The sequence below is a fragment of the Acanthisitta chloris genome, unplaced genomic scaffold (assembly GCF_000695815.1).
Source record: "Acanthisitta chloris isolate BGI_N310 unplaced genomic scaffold, ASM69581v1 scaffold1995, whole genome shotgun sequence".
Classification (NCBI taxonomy): Eukaryota; Metazoa; Chordata; class Aves; order Passeriformes; family Acanthisittidae; genus Acanthisitta; species Acanthisitta chloris.
In genome coordinates this window covers 116,502-133,031 of record NW_008671884.1, presented here as the reverse complement: position 1 = coordinate 133,031, position 16,530 = coordinate 116,502, and the positions used below count along the sequence as shown (strand labels likewise).

The 16,530-nt window shown below is 38.7% G+C and overlaps 1 protein-coding gene across 1 annotated transcript in view; it reads left to right on the top strand.

The window, feature by feature from the left end:
* Positions 1–8,886: 8,886 nt before the first annotated feature.
* The window catches only part of SATB2 (SATB homeobox 2), a 117,002-nt gene continuing 109,358 nt past the window's right edge, over positions 8,887–16,530 (top strand). The window contains exon 1 of the mRNA XM_009074260.1: positions 8,887–8,903. The gene's annotated coding sequence lies outside the window, so the exon portion shown is untranslated. The remainder of the gene's footprint in view (positions 8,904–16,530) is intronic.

Below are 16,530 nucleotides of genomic sequence, written 5' to 3'. Positions count from 1 at the left end.
GCCGGGCGGCAGGAGAGGCGCGGGGCAGCGGGCACGGGTGCGGGTGATGCGTGTTAGGTGTGTTACACCCGCCGTCACAGCTCTGAGAACGGCATCTCCAGGGTGGGAAAAATGGCAGCGTTTATGTTTGCAATTAGGGGTTTTATTTTCGTTTCGCTAACTAACATTTTGTAGTAGTTGTTGTAAAAGAGGTCAGGTTCAGCTCTTTCAGCAAATATGATGAACTTCAGTTTTGCAGCATTCATGCAATTTTCTAGAATACTTGAACTTTTATACTTTGCTATCAAGTTGCTGTTCAGTTTTGTGTTTACAGCATGTTTAAGTGACATGCGTGATTGTTTTTTTCTCCCCTTTTGTTCCAAGCAGACAAACTTTCCAGTCACTTCTCCTAAATCCCCTTTTTCCCTCTTAACTCTGATGCTGTTCTGTTTGATAGAGTGCAGCCTCGTGTTGGGAAAAATATATTTCAGAATCTTGAAATTCACCAGATGTTGTGAGCAGAATACTGCAGGGAAGGCCACAAATAATTTTGCCATTAAAAATCATCACTGTATTTGTTTTATAAAATGTGCACAGTGGTATCACACAATTGTAGGTATTTATACACAGAGTTTGTGTAAATGGCATTTCAAGAGATACTTTGATCCAGTTGTCACATGACTATTGCGTGAGGTTTGTTTAGCGATTTTGCCATTAGATGCTCGTTTTAGACCTCTTTGGCTCAATAGGCTTCCTAATTGCTGAAGTTTGCTAAGGACCTGCAGATTTTGTTTTAGCATTTATCTACCTAATGAAGGGTAAGAGAGCTCACCATTGTTTTATGTTTCTTGGATGTCTATATATCTGTTTGTTAAACCTCTTGTGTTTTTCCAATGTACAGAAAACCAAGAAACAGCTTTGCAGTGAAATATTTGTAGTACTACTCCACTTGCAAATTGGTGGAGGACTAATTTATTGAGCAAGTGTAAAAATGAACTAGTTAAGCATATAAAAAGTAACATGTAGTTTTGGATGCTTTTTTTGAGACTGATGCATTATAGCTTCTTGATTTTAAAGAGAATGTAGGAACTAGAGCTGAAATATTTCTCCTTGGAGCATTTATAGAAATATACTTTCAAAGAATGCTTTTAAGTGTTTTGGAATGTATACGTTCCCTTTTAATTGCTGCTGTGTTAGCCAAGAGAAATTCAGCGGCTTTTGCAGTTATGTCGGTGGTTCAGTGTGAATTTGGCCTGTTAAGTTGTGGAAGATTTCATCTACTTAACACAGAAACTTTGATTTCTGAAAGCAAACTTTTAAGAGCTTACATTTTCATTCATTACTTTTCAGCTCATTTATAAAGGTATTGTAGACTGCAGTGTAAAAGTGTGGGGGAATAAGAAATGCAAGAGAATTTTTTTCTTAGCTGATCTTCTTTGGACAGTCTCAATCTCTTTGGGTTTAGGCTGTTCATAATAAAGATTATTCACTACCCCTTATTGAGACTGAAAGCAAGAAGAAAATTATTCTTGTCTGAATACTTATCTAGGTTCTATAATACTCAATACTAAATCAGTTAAGGCAGATTTTTTTTAATAAGATAATGGTGCTGTTTAAAATTGATTTAATTTCTATTTTCTCCTGGAAATGCTCTCACAATAAATAAACATAAATAATTTCCAGATATATTTTCCTCTGCTGTTTTTTCAAAGCTTGTTTTTCAAGAACTGGTGTGACCAAGGGATCTTTTCCTGAATGCAGATCGCACCCGTGTTGTGCATTTTTGGAAGTCTCTATCTTTGCAGTGATCACTGTGGTGTTCGTAATTTTTTCACTTGAGTTGTGAAATGCAGCTGTAGATGTTCATGGAAAGGCTTCCTTTTAATGTACTGGCAAATTAGTATAAAACTTCTTTTCAAATAAATATTAATAAAAGCTCTTCTAGTAGTGTGCTTACCATTTGATAAGAAGGAAACTATTGAGAGTCATAGTGAAATGACATCTAAGGCTTTAGTTGTCAGTCTTTCAGTTTAGTCTCATTTCTCAAGATTTAAAAAGTGCTAATATTTTGTGAATGTGAATTTCATTTGGGAGACAAATGGAAATACTGTACTGAAAGCTAGAGACCATTTTAGTTTTTATTTTTTAATTCTATGAGGTGTATCTAAAAGTTCTGAAAACAAAGACAAATGCTAGAAATTCTTTTTTCCATCTCATTTTGGGCCTTAGATATGTAAATGCTGAATTTTCTTCCTACTTGTCAAGTGAGGTTTTGGTGTAATAATATCTGTTTCTGAACTTAATTCCTGAGAACAGAACGATAAGCTCTCAACTACCTGGTGCTATGATGAGCCTGTTGACCTTTGGTAGCCACTTTATAATCGTAGTGTTTGCTGCAGTTATTTTTCTAGTGACTTCCCTGAGAAACAGAGAAGTATTACAGTGCTGTTGGTGTTTCTAACCTTCTCTTCAGTTTTATGAGTGAAAAAGGGTTTTAAAATAAGCTTTTGTAGTGCTGACAGAAAAATCAATTGTTCTCATGAGAAATTTTGCCTTATGACTCTCCTGGTTTTCTTATTCCTAACATGGATGTACTTAATTCAAAGGGCCATTACAGCGGCTATAATAAACTAGTGAAGGTCACTAAATAGGTAAATGGGGTCTTAAAGGTTGTGTTTAATAGGGGATTTAAAAGTTCTGGTACTCTTTGCAGTGTTGTTAGCGTCAGTCCTGTGTGTTAGAGTCCAATTTTGGTTTGCCTAATTTAACACAGTGATTTCTAAGATGTTTCAACATTTAGCTAACCAGTCTGTTTTAAAACCTGTCTGCAATAAAGAGCAAGTGCTCAGTTGTTCAGGAGAAGCAGGTTTTATAAAGGTTCCTGTGAAAAAAGGCTAATATTGCTTTAAAAAACATATGAAGCCTGGGAGAGAGTTTAGAGCAAGCAAGAGCGCTGTGGTGTTGACAGCTTTATATCCCTGTTGGGTAACATTCACTTACTAGAATTGGCGTCTCCTCTCAGTAATTCACTCCATAAGGATTAAAAACAAGAGGATGATTAATGGCTAGGAAACTTATATTTACAAAATTGTTGATCGCAGTTCGTGAACCTGTTTGTGTAAGGGTGGATGTGCATATATATATATGTATGCTTTGATTTTGAAGAACATAGAAAATAAGTGTCAGAAGCCTCTGAATGCAGCTTAAAATGCCAGCGTGCAGAATGAGCTGTTCTGAAATTTGATTTTCCTGAAATACAAATGTAGAACCAAAATATAGCCAAGGGAACATGTTTAAATTTGGAGCAGGAAATAATTGCAAGACATTTGCTGGTTAGATTAGTTTGATGCAGTGTGATAGTAATATGTTCTTATTCATTTAGCTGTTAAAAACTGTGATTCAATTTACTGAATATTAATGGAGGGGAAAACTTTCAGGCAATTCAAACTGAATTATATGATCAGGATGTTATTCGGTAGCTGTGTTTGCTGTGCTCGCACAAAGTCAGACGTATCAGAACTGTGGATGCAGCGACTCATTGGAATGCTGTTACTAATTGCTGCAAGCCCCCTAAAGTTCTGATGTATCACAACGGTGTCTGCTTAGGTGTAGTTAGAAATCAGTGTTAATGGTCTGGGGTGGCAGAAACACTGATGAAGATGGTTAAAGAGCTGCTAGTCAAAATCAGTTCTAAATATTTCTGCAAAAATGTTGTAGGGTTTGTGCTACCTTTTGTATCTTTTACAAGGATTTAAAGTACTTTGCTAGAGAGAAAATCCGCTTCTGTGCATATGGAAGTGTACAGCTTGATCAAATCTGTTCCTCTGTTTTAAATGGTTAGTTAACATTAAGCTCTAAATGGCACCCTGAACAGAGTGAGGAAGTGCGTTTCACTTGTCCTTAGGAATTGAGTGAAGAGAAAGGTTAAGTTTTAGATAGCCTTACTGCTCAAGTCCTAGATGAAGAATATCTTCCTGCTGTCTGAAGGAAGTATGCAGCTATTTGACAGAATTAAGCACATCGAGATACGGAATTGTGAAGGCTGCGGATCCTTGTTCACTCGGGAACCAGCAGTATGTGAATATGTTTTATGGTTTATCTGCAGCAGAATAGTTGGAAAATGTTGGTTTGTACTTTGATATAATTCAGCAGGGATTAGAAGAAACGTAAAATCTTGGATTGTATGTGTTTCTGATACATAATGAAGAAGAGACCTTAAATTTAACAGGAACAATAAGAAAAGCAAGACAGTGATTTCTTTTTCATGACCGATGGTTAAAAACGAGTTTCTGGTCTTTTTGCTTTTTTCCTCCCCTCCCTCCCTTTCCCAATCAGATTATGTCATGTAAATAGAACAAACAGAGCAGTCACTCCTGAAGGGTCATGCAGTGTATCGCCTGTATTTTTGCTGAGGTAGAAAAATAGTCTTTCTTTATGTGATTTCAGTACTTGGTCTGTTATTAAAATAAAGACACAGTTGGTTAAAATGTATGTGCAATTGAACATACGCATTAAACAGAACATAGGGTATCCACCCATTCAGTGACCTAGACATAATTTGATGTTTAGAGTAATTTTGGAACTCTAAGTTGCATCTGCAGAAAGCCACTGACAATTTTGAATTCAAGATTTAGGATTAGTGGTAGTAAGATGGTTTGGGCTTTTTCCCTGCCGCAGTTCCTAAGTGTTTCAAGTTATCTCACTGCTTCCTCCCCACCCCAAACCCATGGCCATGTTAGTTAGCTGCATGGTGTTTATTCTCATCACTAACCAAAGGAAAGAAAAAGAAACCAGCATCTTTGAAATAGTCCATGTTAATTCTCTGCCCTCCCCTCCCTTCGTAAGTTGAGTCCTGCCTTTTCTTAGTTTCACTGGGATAGAACATAGTATATTTACTGGCTCTTATTTGTAGGGCAATCCTTTGAAAACTCCTGTTTGTGTGACTTCCCAGAATTGTTTTTATGCCTGAAGAAGATGGTAAAATGAGGAAACGTGTTTTCAACTGACATATTTCTCACTCAGAATTTAGATGAAGTATTTGGACATCGAAGGAAGACAAACCGTGTTAAACTCTGATGGTTACGAATAAACACTTAAAAGTGAAGTTCAAAGATTCCTTTCCCAGATACTTAGTTTTGTGGAGTCTTTATATTCTATTTAAATACTTCTACTGTACTGAATATTTTATCTAGCTTTAAAAGTGGAAAAAACCTGGCATAGTGTAATTGTAATCAAGTCGTCATTTCAACAGACAGCTATGTCATATTGAGACTTTCTAGTTCGTAGCACAGACATTCAGATGGTATCACTTTAAAATTCCTTTCAAAGTATTTGACTTCACTCTTTGTGGAGATACTAGCCTGAATATTTATTTTTGCAGTTGCTTTCTATTATTGCTGTTTTCTTTAAAGCTGTCTGGGTGGAATGGGGTAAAAAGGGGCCACAATAGTGATTTGGAGCTTAAGTAAAATACCTGAACTAGTTATATTTTTGTCATTCTCCTTGACATAGTGTTGAAGAATGGCTAAGGGAACAGGGGCACAGCTCCCAGAGAGCATTGTGCGAGCAAGAGTCGAGCAAAGATCTATGGGAACTCTGAGCAGAAGTAGGCCTCAGGAATTTAGCTTCTCAGCATTAGAAGTTATTTTCTCAGCATAATGTTGTAGCCAAAGGACAAGCTATCTGGGAAAGCTCAGCAATGTTGCAAGCCCAAGGATGAACTATCTGGGAAAACCAAGAAGGATTCTCCAGAGAATAAAGGAGACTTCTTCACAGCTGCATCTGCAAGCAGAAATAGTATATAAATGTAGCCTTTAGAGCTTAGGTAATGCTAAAGTGAATAATAGGCATAGTTGCCCTGCAAGCTGAGAAAGTATACAAATGTAACTTTTAGGGTTTAGGTAATGGTTATGTAATGGTAAAGAGAACAATAAGCATAGTTATTCATGCACCGTATAAGAGAAGAACTGAGCTAACAATAAAGCGGAGCTCGCTTTATCACTCATACTGAGTCGGCTGCTTGCTTCCCTGCGCGGAATTTCCCTGCAACACAGAACATGGTAATACAATATGGCAACTACGATGTTGCAAAATGAAGAGAGTTTTATTGCAGTCATGTATTTATATTCACTAAACATCTGTGTGACCTGTTTAGGAAAATTCTTATTTTTGTGTTTGAGCAGTCCCCAGCCTGCTTTTATATCTTATTTTTAAACTTTTCAAAATAACTGAAAATCTGTAAAACTTGGGAAGATTTTCTCAGAATCCTAAATTGCAGGGCATAGCTAAGTTAGGCCTTTAATTACCGCCCCTCATAATTTAGTTAAATTAGTAACTACTGCTGTGTTTTTAGGATTAAAGGCCCAGTTTTTCAAGGTATAAAGTATTACCAAGTGTCTTTGAATTGATACAATGGGAGTTTGTTCAAGATAACCTGTGCCCGATTGCGACTCTGTAACTACTGAACGACTGTGGTCTCCTTTTGAGGCTCAGAGTGGTTCTGGAACCAGCCCACTATGGTGAACAAGGAACTGATGCCCTTTCTAGCTTTGAAAAAAGCACCTTGTGGTAATTAGTTCCTACTGTACAAAATGTCCTGGGTCAGGTGCATTTGTCCCCGTGGTGGCATGTGTCACAGACAAAAGGCTGCTGTGTATTTCATGGCTTTTGAGAAATGTTTTCTAGCCTCTAGCCATACTTGAAAAAAAATTGCCCTCCACAAGCTTTGTACTTGTTGCAGAATGCTCATCAGCAGCATCCCTGCTGCGGGGCTACATGCAAATGGGTTTACATTGGTTCCTGGTGTGGAAGACAGAAAATACACTTTGCTCTTTGATTTGGGGTCAGTTGTTAGCTGATCTGGATGAGGTTCTTGTGGCCGTTCACAAGTGTTGACAGCTTTAATGTGTCATACCTTCTCAGCCAGCAAGTTGTGTTGTCCTTATTGTCAGAGTTTTATAGTTAGGGATTTTTTTATCCAGAGCTCCTGCGCTTTGTACAAAGGCATGTACTGCAGCTGTTGAGTGTACTTCGTCTCAATCTTCATTTGCATTGATCCAAATATTGGTAAGGGAAAAATATTTCCTATTTCCAATATTTTTTCCTTTATTTTAGAGAACTTTTAAAAAAAGATGAAATAGTATTTTTAGGTTGTTTGGTTTGGGGTTTTTTGCTTGTTTGTTTGGTGTTTTTTGTTTGTTTTTCCTTTTTTTTTAAACTTAAATTTATGTATTAGCTCTGCTGGTATCCCCTGAAGATTTACAAATGCACAAGATGTTGGCATTTGTCTGTTAGCAGTTTGGGGCTGCTAACATTGTGAAACACTAATAAAAATGTTTGAAAGGCTTGTAGTGTTTTTTGGGTTTGTTTGGTTTTTTTTTTTTTTTGATTGATTGGTTAGTTTTCTGTTTTGGTTTGGTTTTTTTCAAGTGTAATTCTTACTCTGATTTTTAAAGATGTGAACATCTATGTTGCTAATATTTGAGGGATCACATAAAACCTCCTTCCAGGAGGCATTTCTACTTGGAATAAGGCTACACAAATAATTTATATATTGCTTAAAAAATGAAGTGTGAGCCTTGCATTTCTGCTGCTATAAGCTGGATGCTAGGACAGAGATTCTGTGTCTGAACTCAAGATACATTTTAGATTTGCTTCGGAATGCTGAATGGTTATCAATGTTACATGCAGTGGTATTGGGCAAAAGAGGGATTGTCATTATTTGTAGAAGCTGTATGAAGGGAGCGGAAAGCACTTGAAGAAAAGAGACAGCTCTAGATGAGAGTTTGAGCATATTACTTGTTTTTTTTAAGTAGAAAATTACCTGGCTAATAGTAAAAATGTTCAGTCATTTTGCTCTAAGTGATGTCTTTGTATCAGATGGATGTGCAATACTAAGCAATTTGAGCACAACAGTACCTTGTTAGTAGCAATGTCATCAAGGTAAAGAAGCTCAGAAAAAGCTTAATAAAGGTAATCTGTCAAACTATATTACATAAGAAGCCTCAGCATCTCTGAGATAGCCATATGCCTGCTGTGTTGTCAAAGTGCAGTAGAAATGTCTCCCACTAAAACATGCTCCCTCCTTATTTGTTCCCCAAAGGCACATGCTGAGATGAAAAGACATGCTATTGACAGCAAATCTTCTCCAAAGTACTAAATATGGCAAGAAATGTCACGAGGGGAGCTTCTTCTATCAGAAGCATGATTTGTATCGCTGCATACAGCCACGCTCTCTCTCTCAGCTGTTTCGTTCTACTTGTACCATGTTGAGAAGGTGGCTGGATTGCTCTGTCTTTGCACTTCACTCTTCAGAAGTCGCTGGCTTTGTCAGCATTTGGACAGAAACTTCAGAAGACTGAGGAAACTCACATAGAAGTAGTTATCATCCTGGTAATCTAAACTCACAGTGGTTTATCATAAATTTAGCTGACAGGCATATGTTGGAAATGAAGCATGTAATTTTCAAAACTATAACCAGTCTATTTTTTGAGAGTAATATAAGTTCATATTTTGAGCATATTTTGGTTTATATGCATTTCCATTATTTATATATTAAAATTAGATGTGCATAATTTCCAGCCTTATTATTTTGAATGGTTATTAAGAAAGGTAGTTATAAATTATGAGCTATACAATACTTTGGAGTAAAAGGTGATTTTCATAATGTCTTTTCCCAACTTACAAGTAACTTTTTTTGCCATAATACAAGCATGTTAGCAGAGCAACATGATAGATGTCTCTTTAAGTATCGTAGTAAAAGAAAATGACTTGTATTCTGAGGCTGTGGATAGTTTATGTTGTTTTGGACCTATTTCCCAAGCAGTGATCGAAAACAGATTACAATAACAATTATACAGTCAGAAGATGCAATATCCATTTCTGTTTTAATTGAGTGAAAGAATAATAAAAACATCATTAAGAAAAATGAGGTGGACCTGTCATACACTCTACCAATTTTTAGACTTGGAGAAAATGCAGAGTAACACAAGTGTGAATTTTTTTATTTTCTTTTTTTTTAAGTAGTGTGTGTTGTTCAAGCTAAAAGTCTGGATAGTAGGCTTCATATGGGCTCCTATGAGCAAGTATGCAGTAAGTGGGCATACTGCTTGATAGTAGTGCTCAAGTTAGGCATTATCTGAGTGTTGGGTCTGGCATAATAATGAGTGTAATGCTTGAGCCTTCCTGATTACATTAATATGACCACAGTGTCATACTGACCTACTGACTAAATGAGCTCCAAGAATGCCATGGACAGGTAGTAAGCAGTAAAAATTACTACTTTCTCTTCCAAAACAGAAAGCTGTGCTACTTGATGATTTGTTTGTTGAGTTCTTTTTGTTGTTTTGGTTTTTTTGTTGCCCCACCCCTCCAAGTTTTTTTTGCCTCTCCAGGTCTGTGGACATGTATACCTGTAAGAGTACTTGGTCTCTTAAGCCATTGCTGCCTGGGACTGACTCTTCTATGGCCCTTTAGCTACTGCGTGATCTCAGTCTTCAGGTTAAAACCCAATGGGCAGACAGGCCCGTGTGGGCAGCTGTGCAGCTGTGTGCCTCCTGCAAAGAGGCCTAATTCTGTTTGAGGGCCCGAGGCTGAGGGATCAAGCTTCTCCATTTTCTCCAAAGCTAAGTCCTACAGCCACAGGCAGAAATGTCCCTTCTGCTGTACAGAAAGAAAAATCCTCTCTATGGTAGCCTTGGCTCTAGTGGTATACCATACAGTTTGTGAATCAGCATTTGGAATGGCATCTGAAAGTGAACCAGGAGCCAGTTCAGTCTTTGGAGCACAGATGTGATCTGCTTTCTTTGGCTAACATGCTCAGTGAGGACATGCATTTGCACTGGCAGAAGTATTTGATTCTCTAGTGTAGCTCTGTGTACATAATAGTGTAGCAATTTAGCTTGCTGAACCCCAAAAGCATGGATTTTGCCGACTTTTAACAAGTGAGCCCATACAGAGTAGGGCAGCCTATAGGTAGACTTTTCCACCCTGGTGCCAGAGTATCACTAACTGGATGATAGCTGTCAAATGTGTGATCTTGTCTTTGTGAAATGAAGAGTGCTTACTCCAAAACTCTTGATCTTCTGTTCTTGAAAAAGAAGGAATACAAGAATGCCAGTCACAAGTTGCCCTCACTCTGCAGGGACATGGGGTATGGAAGATTGGAATTGTGGAGGCCAAGCCGGAGATGCCAGTTCCTGACCCACAATGGACCGTAGGTGCAGGCTGTCTGAAGATTGTCTGTATTGACTGGTGAAAAGGGAGGCAAAAGGAGGAAGTTAGCTGCTTTCTAGAGGATAGAATGGCAGAGCAGCTTCTACTCTTTCTCAGCTGTGGTTCTCTCTTCCATTCATTTTCCTGCTCAAGATCTGATGAAGATTTCTGTGGTGTTCTGCCAGACAAATACCATCTAGTAGTGACGTTGCTGTAGCAGTAGCCTTACCCTTACTGAAAGTGCAGTAGGATAAAGGGCTTCATCAGCAACCATTGAGCTTGATGACATCTATTCAGAGAGGGAGTTTAATGTGGCTTGTTCTCATGTGTGTGTACTTATAACTTTTGCCCATAACCAGTTCTGCCATATCTGTTGATGTTTTCACTTAGAAATGGGGCTTTCTAGCGCTGCTAATATCTGAAAAACACGGACTAAGGAGGCAATGATTACAGCAGCTGCAGATTGACTCAGCTTGTCTCGCTGCTGAAACCTGCAGTTCGGTTTGAAGACGGGTGTAGGTGCATTAGTTACAGGACACTCTCTGTCAGACGTGTCTGGGAACATGGAGGGGTGATACCTTTTCTGCTTTTTCTTGCCAGGGTGTGGTTCACAGAGGAATGGACATGAAGGAGAAAAGAACTTGCTGGTGGCTCCCAGTGGGGTCCCCAAAATAGGCCCGAGTGTGGTATGCAACACTTCTCCAGAAATAAAACCTCAAACCAGCTACGAAAGCTTTTCTGTTGCATTCCATGGGACTTATCCCAGTACCAAGAGACTAGTTAATAGAACCTTCATTAAAATGCTTTTGCTGGAAGATGTTTTTTTGCTTTAAAAATTACATAATATGGTGGCATCTGCTAGCACTGCTGAATTTAAGGGCTTATTAGCGGTTCCAGTTTTCAGGGTTTAAAAATGTTGGTCATTAAAATTAATTTTGGGTGGAAATTGGCATAGTCTTAGCCCCTTAGGCGAGTTTTGTTATGTTGTTGAGAGAAAAACAACAGAAAGTAGTCCTGCAAACTGAAAACCCGATAAACCCCTAAACTGGTTTTTAAGTTACAGAAACCAAAATCTAAAATTTATAGAAAATTAATGGCTAAAGATGATTTTTTTTTTAAAAAAAAAGAGAGTGTAATTTAGAAGTGATTCCTTCACTGGTTTTAAATGAAATGAGTATATTTTCCATTAGTTCATATTGTAAAGTATGGCTGTGGGGTATTTTTTTTTTTTTTTTTAGCTGGGACACAAGTTGAAACCACTAGGCTGCTTTATTTAGGAAAAATGTAGATATATGTCTTCGCCTTTGCCTTTCATTGTGAAGAGTTGGACTCGATGACTTTAATTAGCATAACTGATTCTGTGATTCTGTTCTATGGAGAAGAAGGCCTGTGTGCGGTTCTGGCAGAGCACGTGGAGCTGGTACCCCACTGGTGTTTCTGCATGCTGGAGGGTGCTGGCTGCCATGGGGGAGCTGAGCCTTCTGCTAGAGCAGCCAGGACAGCTGTTCATGCTGCCTTCTGACTCGGGCTCCCTCAGTGCTGTATTTTGAGGTCTGGATTATCGTCGTTTTCATGTCTGACTCACTTAACTGGAGACGTGGCAGTGCTTTATTCTCCTGTTTAATTGCTCCTGCCTTCTGGCTGCCCTGTGTGCGGCTGTCCCTGGGCTAACCGGGTGACACAAAGGCCCGGGAGGGCTGTTCCTGTTCTTGCCCTGTGAGCCCAACTGGTATGACAGATTCAAAGTTTGGGTTGAGTTAGTGCAACTAGTTTAGCGAAGGGGGCTAGTTACCAGAAGCAGCGGATCCACTTGGATAACAGAAGTCCTTATCTCCTGTGAGTAACACTTCTGTCCCAGACACACAGGTGAGGCTGCGCTAGGAGTAAATGCTTGGTATCCCTCGCTATTTCTCATTTCTTGTTTGTCTCAGCACATGCTCTGAATACAGCTTTTCTTTTATACCATCTTTTGAGAAACTCAGGTATTACCAAAGCAAGTTATGACTTTCATAATACGTTTCTGTTGTGGGATAGTGGCCTTAAAATACTTCGTATTAAACAGTAAAGTTGTTATTTTAGCTAGGAGAAGGATTCTATGGCTAGTTAGGCTGTCAGAAGCAGGGGGCATCTGCAGAGACGGTAGTGACTTACTTGGAAGACTTCTTGAGATCTGGGAGAGCTGTGATGACTGGGAGTCTGAAGCCACAGAAAGGACTGGAAGCTGAAGAAGGATGTAAATAATACCTTGTGGTTTGCATTCACCATTGGCTAAAATATAATATGTAGAAATGCATTTCCTGCCTACAGATTTATTGAATATGTAAAGCTAGAAAAAAAAACCTGAGGAGGCAAGAAAGATATTGTCCTTAGTTTTACTTCCTCTGGCCTGCCTAAGAAGAAAAATTCTACAATGTAAAGTCATTTAATATGATTTTGCCGCTTTGGCAGACGTCGTATTAAAATCATCTGTGGACTGAGCTCTTCTTTACCAAATTGCATCCTGGAACAAATTATTTGCAATGGGTTTATAAACCCATGAAGAGTAGGAGTTTAACAGCATCATATTACTGGTTATATGCAAAATTCGGTATCTCATGTTCTGTCTAGAACACACTAGAGTGCAGAGGATTAGCGGAAAGTAGGGTCCTTGTTTTTAAACCTTTAATGAGGTACTTGATGCTTCTGTTTTGCATAGGATTGTGCAGTTGCAAAGATCCTGATACGGTCTCTTACATCTCACGTGGAGATTTCCTGCTGGCCGCCTGTCAGTATGCATACAGTTTTGTTCACGTGGTTCCGAGTGGTTAGTGACAGACAACTGCAAAGTCATTCCTCCAGTCCCCATTAGAAAAGATTTACAGTGGAAGAATTATCAGCCTCATAATGTGACTGTTGTAAGCTAGTGCTTGATAGGTAAAAGGCTGAAACACAGTCCATTTAGCCAAACCAAGCACTTGTTGTAAAAAAGTTAAGTGCAAACAGCTTATATTCTGTCTGATTTAATTTTATTCATAATTTATGGGGTCACTTTAAAGTGAACCTTTATGGACATGCTTAACCCTTACTGAAATGTACGAGCTCTGTGTCTTCCACCTCATCACTGAATTGCATGTGCATGGACTGAACCTGGGATCTACTTCAAGCCAGATCCTTCTTGAGCATGAATAGCTTAATTGGTTTCTGCCTTTTCAATTAGAGCTGCAGGAAGTGAAGAGAAGAACCGGAAAACATCTCCTGTGCTGCACAGATGCTGATTTCTGCCTTTTTGAAAAAATTTTCTCAATTTAGGTTCATTTTTCAAATTTGTTTAAAACAAAGGGAAAGACAGTTAAATACCACATCAGTATATGTAAGGTCAGCTCTATTGCAGTGCAAAGAGAAATAAATAAGTGGACTGCTTTCCCTTCGTGGTCTCTGCTGGATAGAGGCCACTCTTCTAAAGAAAAAACAAGCCAATTAGGTTTAGGAAAAGTGCGTAGTTTGATTACTTCCTGGGGGTACTGCCGGTTGTGGAAGCATGCTTAGTACATGGAATCTTTATCTAGATGATTTCCTCAAAACAGCCCACGCTTTGCTAATTGGGTTTTGTAGTCTCTGTCGCAGGGTAAGGATCTCATTTTAGAAGACCAACTGAAGTTGCTTGTAATTCAGTGTTTTGAGGTGTGTGTGGGAAGAAACATTTGTGTATTCTGCTTTTGCTGTTACCTAGATTTCTCCCCCCCCCCCATTTTTTTTTCTTTCCCCTTCTCTGTATGGAAAAGACTAGCTTAGAGAATGATCCGTGTTGCAGTCTCTGCTATGGAAAATGTTTTCTGCATACAGTAACGAAGAGTTCTCGGTAGTTTATGGATTTTCAAGTAGATGTCCTGGTTTCTGAACTCCAAGCTATAGAAATTGTCTCTGAGGGAGATTACTCTGCATGTGTGTCTGTGTTCTGTTTACAAAAAACAGCCAACAAACAAAACCTAAAAACCCAAAGTACAACAGCAACAACAAAAACTTTATTTCCCACTTTCTTCATTTGATACAAATCTCTCCACTATAGAATGATTTCCTTTGGGTTTGACACCGTCATTTGATCCAAGTTTGTAATAATTTTGGTGGGTTTCACTCCCAGAAGAAAACATGCTTGTGCTGTGAAGTATTCCCATTAGAAATCTGGGAAGTCTTAAAACCTCATGTTACTCAGGGCAAGGAACTGGCTTCTTTATTAATTTCCTGCTAGACAACTCCTGTACAGTAAACCTTTCCATAATACCATGCTGTTGAAATTAATCAAACTGATGTTTGGAAATTGTTCAAATTAGAGTAAGTTAAATAACACCTAGATGGGGCTCAAAAATTGTACTGATGGAAACAGATTTTAATCTAAAATGACACAAACTTTATGGGTGCCTCTTCTTATTGGTTGATCTTCATATTATACTTCTTAGGACATCCAAGCACTGCTCCCTATTTAGTGGCTGGAGAGGTGAGTGGCTATAAGAGTTTAACCTCCTCCTCAGCTTTCTGTGTCCTTTACTTTTTTGCTTTGTGTGGCAAGCCTGCGATGGTTATGTGGAAGTGGACAATGCATAGAAGTTCAGTGCCAGTAGTAATGACATTTATTACTTGCTTGAAAGCATGCACTGGGAAAGTATCATTTGCAAATGAACAAAAGAAGCATTACAGGACTTCTAAATATCTGTTCTCTCTCATCCTTCTAGTTGGTCATTAGAAATGTGCTGCTTTTACTTGGAAGTTTACAACAGAAAATGTTTTCCAGGGAGCTGAGTGACTGCAGTTTGATAATACTTCTAACTGGCTTTAAGGGATTTTATTTTTATTTTTGTAAAAATGAATGCTTTATGCAGCAGAGTGTTCAGAGTTTTCACTTCTTGAAAGAAGTATCTGTTTCTCTTCCCTTCATTTTTAAGAATGGATTGCTCCCCAGTGAAATAAAACTATAGATTGAAATGGGTAAGGAGGCATTTGGACACAGCCTCTTTGATACATATTTAATGTCTTCTTAACTTCTCTGGTCCTTAGAAGAATCTCAGAAAAAAAATTCAACTGTGTTTACAGTCTTATCTGTACATTGCAGCTTTTCTGTGAAAGCAACAGCAGTGCTTAAATCTCAGATCTTACTTGTTTTAAATATATGTTATATGAAGGTACTGATTACTGCTAACCATTCTGTTCTTCTGGGTAATACTGGGAACAGTTTTCAACTGGTCTTGTTCATGGGTTAGAAGGAATTCTTGCTCTGTATGGATGTCCTTATAAAAGCCTCTATGTAGATCTTGATTTATGCTCCCTTGGCATTTTATTCAGATGCTATCTATATGGGGGTCATATAGTGAGAAGTATGAAAGAGCTGCTTCTAAGTCAGTTAAGTCAATTAACACCAAGGAGAAGTAGCATTTTGGATGATTTGTGATCACTCTTAGTGGTTTGTATGTATACCAGCACTGAGTTCATCCTTTAAGGGAACAAAATCTTCCCTTTTTCAGCCCTCAGATTACCCCTCGTTTTCTCCATGTGTGAAAATCAGTGCTGTGTGTCATCCACCATGACCTGTACAGCATCACTCACTGCAGCCTCTCTCTCAAGCTGGGAGAGTGGAATGCCCACATGTTCAGTGCCAAGGGGACCTAAACCATTTTTGTGCATGGGTGAGGGAGGATGACAGTAGTTCTGGCTGACTGGTCGTTATGGAAAGAGCTGTGGAGTTTAGGGATTTATGAGCAGGGCTGGCTTGCTCTGCAGTAGCACTTCATGTGAGACTTTGTTATGCATGCTTGGTCTCCTGCTCTCTAAGTATTGCTCTAGATTCTTCAGTTGGAATGACAGTGAGCAGTGACTAGCTTGTATTGCTCTTCTCTAAGGGCCTTGTAGTGTGCTGGAGGTGTAGTATAGGTAGCTAGAAGCAAAGCGTGGTGCCTATCACTGTGTAAAGAGCACATTGGCCTTTGACTGCAGATGTTTTTCCTTCCAATTCCAACATACTGAAAGTATGTTTATTTTTGGGTAACATCAGGAAACAGAAGTCTGAAGTAGTAAATTCATTGGAGATACTAGTTTAACTCTCCAGTGTGAAATAGAGGGTAAAGCAGATGGAACTTCCTAGGAGTGAGATTTAGTTGAAAATAAGTTGGATGACTGTTATGCTTTTACTAAAATAGAATTAGTACTAAGATTCCAGATGCTATAGTGAGAGGCATGGGAGTGGGTTAGCAATGGCAGATGTGGTAACTTGCCCTTTGTTGGCTGTTTTTAGGGTTCTAATAGCAGCTTAACATCAGTTATGCTGGGTCACTGAGTTCAGAGACGTTTTTTGAAACGCTCTTTCTGTAGCAG